This window comes from Cololabis saira, chromosome 6 (assembly GCF_033807715.1).
Source record: "Cololabis saira isolate AMF1-May2022 chromosome 6, fColSai1.1, whole genome shotgun sequence".
NCBI classification, from domain to species: domain Eukaryota; kingdom Metazoa; phylum Chordata; class Actinopteri; order Beloniformes; family Belonidae; genus Cololabis; species Cololabis saira.
The window spans coordinates 18786644-18794706 of record NC_084592.1 but is presented as its reverse complement, the minus strand read 5'-3'; positions in this window follow the sequence as shown (position 1 = coordinate 18794706).

The following is an 8063-nucleotide window of genomic DNA, read 5'->3' as shown; positions in this document are numbered from 1 at the left end:
AAACTCAGTGTGTGATGTATGTACAGACATTTACAAGCTGAATGATGTGATTACCTGAAAGTGTAATAGTTGTTTTCTGTTTTATCCAAAAAGGCTCTGCTGCTTCAGCTGTTTATATACATTTAAGGCAACAACGTTGACAGAAATAATCAAAACCCATAAGTAATAAAGCATAAAGTAACATAAAAAGGAATCTACCACAATAACCACAGGAGGGCCAGCTGAATAAAACTCAGAGAACAATATGGCCCACTGTGAAATGATCGACGGCCTAATGAAAGAGCTAATGAGGGGGATCAAGATCTCTGCAGGGCCAATAAATCAACACAACTGTGCCTACAGTGATACAGGAGCAATCAGCAATCCTGGACGGAGCTCAGAGAAGGGGGAGGGAAATGTAATGAAAGTCAAAGTAAAGAGTACACAGATCAGGTTTTTTAACTTTTAAAAGAATATTAATGTCACGATGAAATGACAGCTTTCTTTTTGATAATAACTGGGAATAGCTCGATAAAGAAATGTGTTTTAACTAACAGGAATTCCCCTTGACACCCCGCAGGTGTAATCAGCCCTCAGATCCCGCTTGATCAATCAGGCTTAGCGCTGATGAGCACGTCGGGAGGACGATTCTCCAGCGTAAGCATGTGGAAGCAAAAGGTCAATCCGCTCTTCGGTCCAAACACACCTCAGCCCACCGACGGCCCAGTGTGAGAACATTTATAAGGAATCCTTCCACATCAGGAAACAGTTCTGGTGCATTCAACACTGCTCATTGATTAATTAGGAATGGATAACAACGTTCTGAATATCTCAAGTAAAGAAAACATTTGGAGAAGGCATCAGATTTGAGCTTTAAGCACAGCTTTGTAAATGAACAGTGTCTCAGTCAGGGATATGTGTACGGCTGGGGATACAATTGCGGATTTTTTAGTTGGTTTGTAACAAACAGTGCTATCTTTTAAACCACAGCCAGATCAGATGAACGATGAGCCGATCACATCTGATATACAGTTACAGCTCTTTGTCACACACTCTTATCATTTCATCTGAAACAATGAATAGCTTTAAAGGATACATATTTGATCTTTTTTTGACAAGCTTACTCAATTTTTGAGGACTTCATTGTCGTGGTGAAGGATTTTTGTGTTAGGGTTTTGTTTTCTTCTGTGCTGTTTCTCAATATACATTCTTATGCATGCTTACATGCTTGAGAAATGTCTGAGAAGCTGAAGTACTTTTCACACTCGGAGCAACGTAGCTGACAAACAGACTTTAACAAACGAAGGACGACGCACTAGGTCATGTGACCCATTGGTTTATGAAGACCGGTTTTGAAGCCTGTCTTTCTTTGTACAGGGGACAGCAATGTTGCTTCAGAAGCTGATGGGAACACGGCCACTGCATGTCAATCAAAGCTGACTTCCAGCACCTGCAGCGGATCCCTGCTGAAATATCTGCAGAGCTGCAGTCAGACGTCTACAGTAGATTATACTGTTTATTCCTGGGACGTCTGATAAAGAGAGAATGTTGGTGGGAGTAACCAATGATGATAATATCTGCCACTGTTATTGTTGGAATTATCACTATGACTCTTTTTTTGTGTAAATGTATGTATGTATGTATATAAAAGTATACATACAGTATATATGTATATATGTATTTAAGCACATGTATGTGTGTGTATATATTTTGCCTTCATGCCTAAATATAGCTACCTATACTCGTGCATACTAGTGTGCTAACCATGAACTGTGATATAATACAGACCACACAATATATAATATCTAAATAGATAATGAATGGAAGACGATTATGTATAATAGATGTTTACACACTTATTATGAAAAGCACTCTTTATATTTTTTCCCTCCCCCCACAATAAATGTATATGTAATAGTTGACTGCATGTATTTGACTTTGCATTGGTATATTTACACATGTACAAGCAGTTAAAGATACTTACATGAATATTGTGCAAATGTAATTTTTATGTCATTGATATGTGTCAATGCTTCCCCCCAGCACGTTTACATGCACTAACAGAAACTTGAATTGTTGCCTTAATCCGACCAATATCTAATTTTTAAAAGCCATGTATACACCTTAGCCGGGCTGTAGTCGAACCGAACTGAAGCTCTTGAAATAGAGCTGTTAGTGCCAGATAATGCTCCTAATCCGAGTTATTCCGGTATATTTACCAACCCAGGCGTAGCTGAGCTACTGACTGCCTCCCCCTGTGACGAGCCGTGGGAGCGGGAATAACAATATGGCATCACAACAACGCGGTAACAGAAGAAAAAGAGGGGGACTTTGCTGCATCTTACCTGCAACCGGAAGAACGCCAACGCAAAAGTGCGTGTGGCGCCACCTAGCGTCGCGGAGTTGAACGCACTTCACTCAATAATCAATTGTTCTCTCACGCATTTATGTTCAGATTTATCTGAAACGCCAGTTTAATCCTTAGCTAGATTGTTGCCATTAGCTTGATTTAGATGCTCATGTAATTGCACTGACTGAAATATACTCACAGGCCTCCATGAATTCCAAACACATTCCACACACACTACACGCTAAAATTAAACAACTGAACAGGGACGGCTCCTCCCTTTCTCTCTGCCCTCTTCTGTTTGTAAACACCTGGTTGTCCTATATTTAGATGTGTCCTTTTACTCCACCACAACACGTTACACACCCATTCACATACACTGCAACAAAACACACAGCCACCAAACTCCACTCACCCTTGTCTTTTCTTTCCTGCTCTTTTACGTCCCACCGTCCGTCAGCGATCTTAGTCTTCTCTGGCAGAATATTTTTCTTTTTTTTGATTTTTTTCTAATCTAGGGATTTTTTTCTTCTTCTAGGGATCAATAAAATATGGTACACTGTCAAGAGGGCTGGTGAAGGACACACACACACACACACACACACACACACACACACACACACACACACACACACACACACACACAAACTTGGTATCAACCATTAATATATATAAAGACAAAGGGGGGGAAATAAACTCTGATTACTGGAAAATTACTGGAGTGATAACACTAGCCATTGGCTGAGCTGACCGTCAATCAGTCATATTATAAATAAATGTAATGCTTATAAGTTCTCCTGGTGTGGTACAACAAGATTCATCCCCCTTAGAGTTGTCATGGTTGTCAAATCAAACAATTGAGACCAAAGCATTTTTTTTTTAACCAGGCCGTAAATATGTTTATTTCTTCTTCTTCTTCTAAAAAAAAAAACAACAAATCAGTGGAGATTGACTCACTTTTGGAGCCAGGCTACAGGACCAATCGAGGAACTGCAACTAATCTTAGTTCAGCATGAGCATCAACCTGGAAGTTAAATGCTTGGTGTAGATTTAAGAGGGACAGGTATCCCAGAATGCATTTCACATCAACAAGTGGAAGTACTAGAAGAAGAACTTTATTCATATCACAACTTGCATACAAAAGTTTAAAATCCATGAAAAGACATTGTATGAAATAATGACTAGGCAAACTTAAGTGAGAGCAATATATGGCCCATTCTCATGTGTTTTTATGTTTAGGGTGTTTATTTTTAGAACGAATTAAACTATAGACATTGCTTGTGCAGTGCAATACGTTCTAGCCTGTGAGCTGTGATGTCATGTACTCTGCCGTCCCAACTGTAGAAAGAAAGACACACGTTCTCGCTTCTTCCAAAGTACGTTGTCCCGACTTGTACTTGCCAAGTATGGACTTCCAAAGAATTCAAGACCAGGCTTGGGTTCTTGGGACTTGAGAATAGGCGTTGATTTTGGTAATCAAACTTTTTTTTTTTAAACTCTATTTCTTGTTTTCGTTTTTAATTTCAAAGTAAGTTTGACCTTCCGTGTTCCTGTTAGTTTTGATTGTGTCCGCCTGCGTAGGATCCCTCCCTTCTTGCTGGTCCATCTAAGTCTCTGCAATTTTTTATTTATTTTTTTGTTAAATTAATGAACTCTTTTGGGAACCCTCGCTGACTCAATCTCCTGCAATGTGGTCATCTCATCAAAACACAATTCATGACACTAAATGACACATATATGACGTGTTTTCATCAAAATACTACAGGGACAAAGAGGTCTTTGAGAATTGTGCCTGACAATCAAGAATGCAGAGGCAGAGGAAAAAGTTTTAGTCAAAGTCTAAGCAATAGAGCTGCACATGCAGATAAACTTGATTTAAAAAAACAACAAAAAACTAAACGATCAGGTCAAACCAGGGACTGCAGATGTAAATTAGCCTGTATGGCTAAATCTGGCACATTTACATGATGAACTCATGTCAATCAATGTGCGTTGTCCCTTTTAAATAAATAAATAAATAAATAAACAATCAGACCAGGGAACCAGAACATGGGAGGCAATTAACACATACACAGGTGGGAACAATCGAGGAAGAAAATCAAACCTTTCACCATATGAGCCACTCAGCACTTCAGCCACTTTTTTCCAGTGGAGATCCCATGCTAAAAAAAAAAAGTTCCCATGCTAATGTGTGTTCGGACACCAAATGCATTCAATAAGATGTCATTACTGAAGATGGAAGATGTCATTACTGTATGAGAGAGCAAACAGTGCTGAGTCTGAGAGGTCACGCTACCATACGAACAGAAAAATACGTGACTGGTAATTTGATTCTCACATAAATGTTATTTGTCTGAAGTTCAGCCATCAACGGTTGATGTGATTTAGCTTTTTAGCACAGTTTTGAACTGCCCCAGGGTCTTGAAACACTACCGCAGACATGTAAAATAACATTGTAATTCCTTTGATGGCTCAGTAAGCTCACTTTTCGGATGTAAACATTACAACTGTAGTCTATATGAGCTCTTTTTGCAGAGGTTTGCAAGTAAAAATACTGTTTCCACTAATGGCACATTCATCGACGAATGGGGGAATGGATTCTCCAACTTCAAAGTGGGGAAAAAAAATGAAAACAAATTACAACGCTTCTTCCTGGAGGCTAAATATATCTGCTCTAGGCTCGGTCAGCGATGCACTAGTCCCCTGCAAATGCCTCGCTGAACCCCTGGAATAGGGACAGGATGAAGTGGGTTTGACATGAATTAAGGAATTATGAGACGTTTCCAACAAACACTTGGTTGAAAGGGATGACAGGACGGCCACAGATGGGGATCAGATATGCAGCACAGAAAGAGAGGCAGAGGAAAGAAGTTAACAGCTCGGTGAAGTCAGCAGGGGCCTGGGAGATGTAGCATTTGGGAAGTTATCCATCATTTTTAAATCGAGTTACCCAGAGGCTGCAGCAAGGATGCTTGGAAAGGACTAATGTGATTTCTAGGGTTAGAAACAACATAGATTTCTGACCCCTGTGGTTTCTTTCATATGTTGTGAAACAAAGATTTCTGCATCTTAATACAGGCATTGTTTGCAGAAAAATGCTTTATTTTATGAATGATTAAATGTAAAACCAAATGCTTTGCTTACTGTTAGATCTGAATGTTTGGGGTGCAACTTGAGAGGGAGACTCTTGAGTATTGTTCAGTCTTGATCAGAGTGACAGTTTGGCAGCATCAGCATTAATTGTTGAGTTCACAGAGAAAATATATCCCACAAAAAAAACAGGCAGAAAAAAAAGAAAATCAATGCACAGACTGCGTCTTGGTGTTGGAAAGAATCTTGTATGAACTGGTCCATCCAGGTTATAATCACTCTGAATGTGGCCAATAGAAACAAACCATACATCATTAACGTGTTTTAGTCTATCTACCCAGACCTGGTCATAATGCATCCTACAGTGTAGTAAAAAGAGTGCATCCATCTTTTATCTATTATCTGTACTCCTATTTAATGGCCGGGGGATCTGCTGGCGTCTGTCCCACCTGTCTTCAGGTGAAGGGCAGGGGGACAGATAGACACAGGACAACTCGCAGCTCTTAATTCTTCCAGCTTGCGGAGCAAACCAGAGAGCTGGTGCCCTGGGGAGGGATTGGCAGAGCCAGGCTTGCTCAATTTATGTGCACATGCCCGCTGAGGATTTGCCTCCACTCGTGCATTTTGCGATAGCTGAGCTGATACATGCTATAATGGTATTAAATAGATGCACATCCCCGATGGCACAACCAGATGCCCAGTTGTCCTTCATTCAAGAACAAGCGCAAACAAAACCAGTCAGCGTGACAATATGTTGAGGTTTCATTTGAGAATAGTCCGTTATCAGTGTTTGTAGAATGAACACGTGACCTCTCATAAAGAGTTCAATTAAAAGTCCACGTTATGAAGGAAAGACATATCTGATGCTCCAGATTTGAATGACAATAGCTGGTGTCTTAGCAGGTTTCTGCAGACGGCTTTGCATTGTGTCCCATGTTTGGTTTGGGACACGACCAGTATATTTACATAATCTGAATTAAATGTAAATCGAGCCGTTTCATCTCCGTCTCCGTGGATTTGAGGGGTTAAAGCGTGTGTTGAGACGCAGCACCCCTCAGCAGGGGGAGAGGCGGCTCATTGTTGAGAAATCTGAAGTTAAAGGCCTGGAGCAGCTTCATTTCAGCAACCTCTGCTTTTTCTCAAATTTACCCCAGATGCCCCCTGAAGGAGGAGAGGGCAGCCAGTTAGCATTTATTATACAATTCACGTATATGCGGCTGTTTGGCCTTACTCCTTGCCTAATTAAGTGGCGGTCTGCCTCAGCAGAACGCTAAAGGCCGCAGAGTAAAACCTGTGGTATTATGAGAACAGCTGGAGCAGCCGGCCTGTCAGCAGATCAGCTCCACATTATTACCCTGCTCATTTATCCAGAGGTTAAAACACCGCCGCTACTTGCTGCTGTTGAATGCCAGACGTTTCTATTTCTGTTGGTATTATTTCCAAATTAGGCTCTGCCTGATCTTTGCTGCGAGGCTCGGAAATATGGAAGAAACTGCACATGTTTCTCATGTGATAAAGAGAGGCTCTTTTTAAGATGCAGAAACCTACTAAGGTGGATTTGCTGCTGCAGCAGCCAGAGAATGGTGATACCTCTAAATGTCTTTGCATTCATTACTGAAAAAACTCATTAAATTTACATTAAAATCATTATGGAATGAATAATGAATAACACAGAGCTGTTTGCCAGGGGAAGATTAATTAATCAAACAATCAGAACTGATAGCCTGCATGTGATGGAGAAATAGTTCTGATCACTATCACTAAGAAATTCTGCCTTTTTCTCCAGTGCTCGGTTCACACATCAAAGATGCAGACTTTTCTGTGGCCTCAGTTATCTTCCTGCTCTGTAAATACGCAACATGAAGCCGAGAGCGTTGCTATTGGCCAATGCTGTGACCTACATATGATCAAATTCTCTTCTCTTTGATCAGCAGCTAATCAAGGCTGCGCCAGTAATGCAGCTTAACACAGCGACACAGTTCCTCCCACCGCAGTGTACGCTGGCAAAATACAGTCTGGGTTGCATAAAAAAAACCCTATGTCCTCCAAACTGTCATTCACTGGACTGATTTACAGATCACACTAAAAAGTTAAGGCTGAAATGACAACAGCTGAATTGGTTAATTGATTTAAAACTGTTTTGTTTTTTTTTGCAAATAATAATACTATAAAAATGATGTATTTCTTTTATTCCTCTTGTTTTTTGTTTCTTGTTATTTGAACAGTGTTGCCATGAGTACCAAATACATGCATTTCGCCTCAAGCGAGCCACTTCTGTTAGGTTTGGGTGCAGCGCCACCTGTTGGTTGCTCCTCGTTGGTTCTGGTTCTGATGATGTGATGATTTAATAATCAGAGGAGCCACTTTAACACAGAAAATCTGTCGACATGTCAGAATGATTTGGATATTTAAACAATGAGAGGATTGCGCTCAACTTATTTTTGGTATATTGTGATATACACCTGATGAGCTGAAATTGATATCTACTGTATAATAAAAATAATGAAAAGTTATACTCTTCAAGTTTTCATATTGGTGTAATTAAATGATTTGAGCTTTGTGAAATATAAACAGATTGAGAGATTTGAAAAAAAAAATCTATTGGAATAAACTTTGAGACAGATGGATTCATTGATCATATAACTGG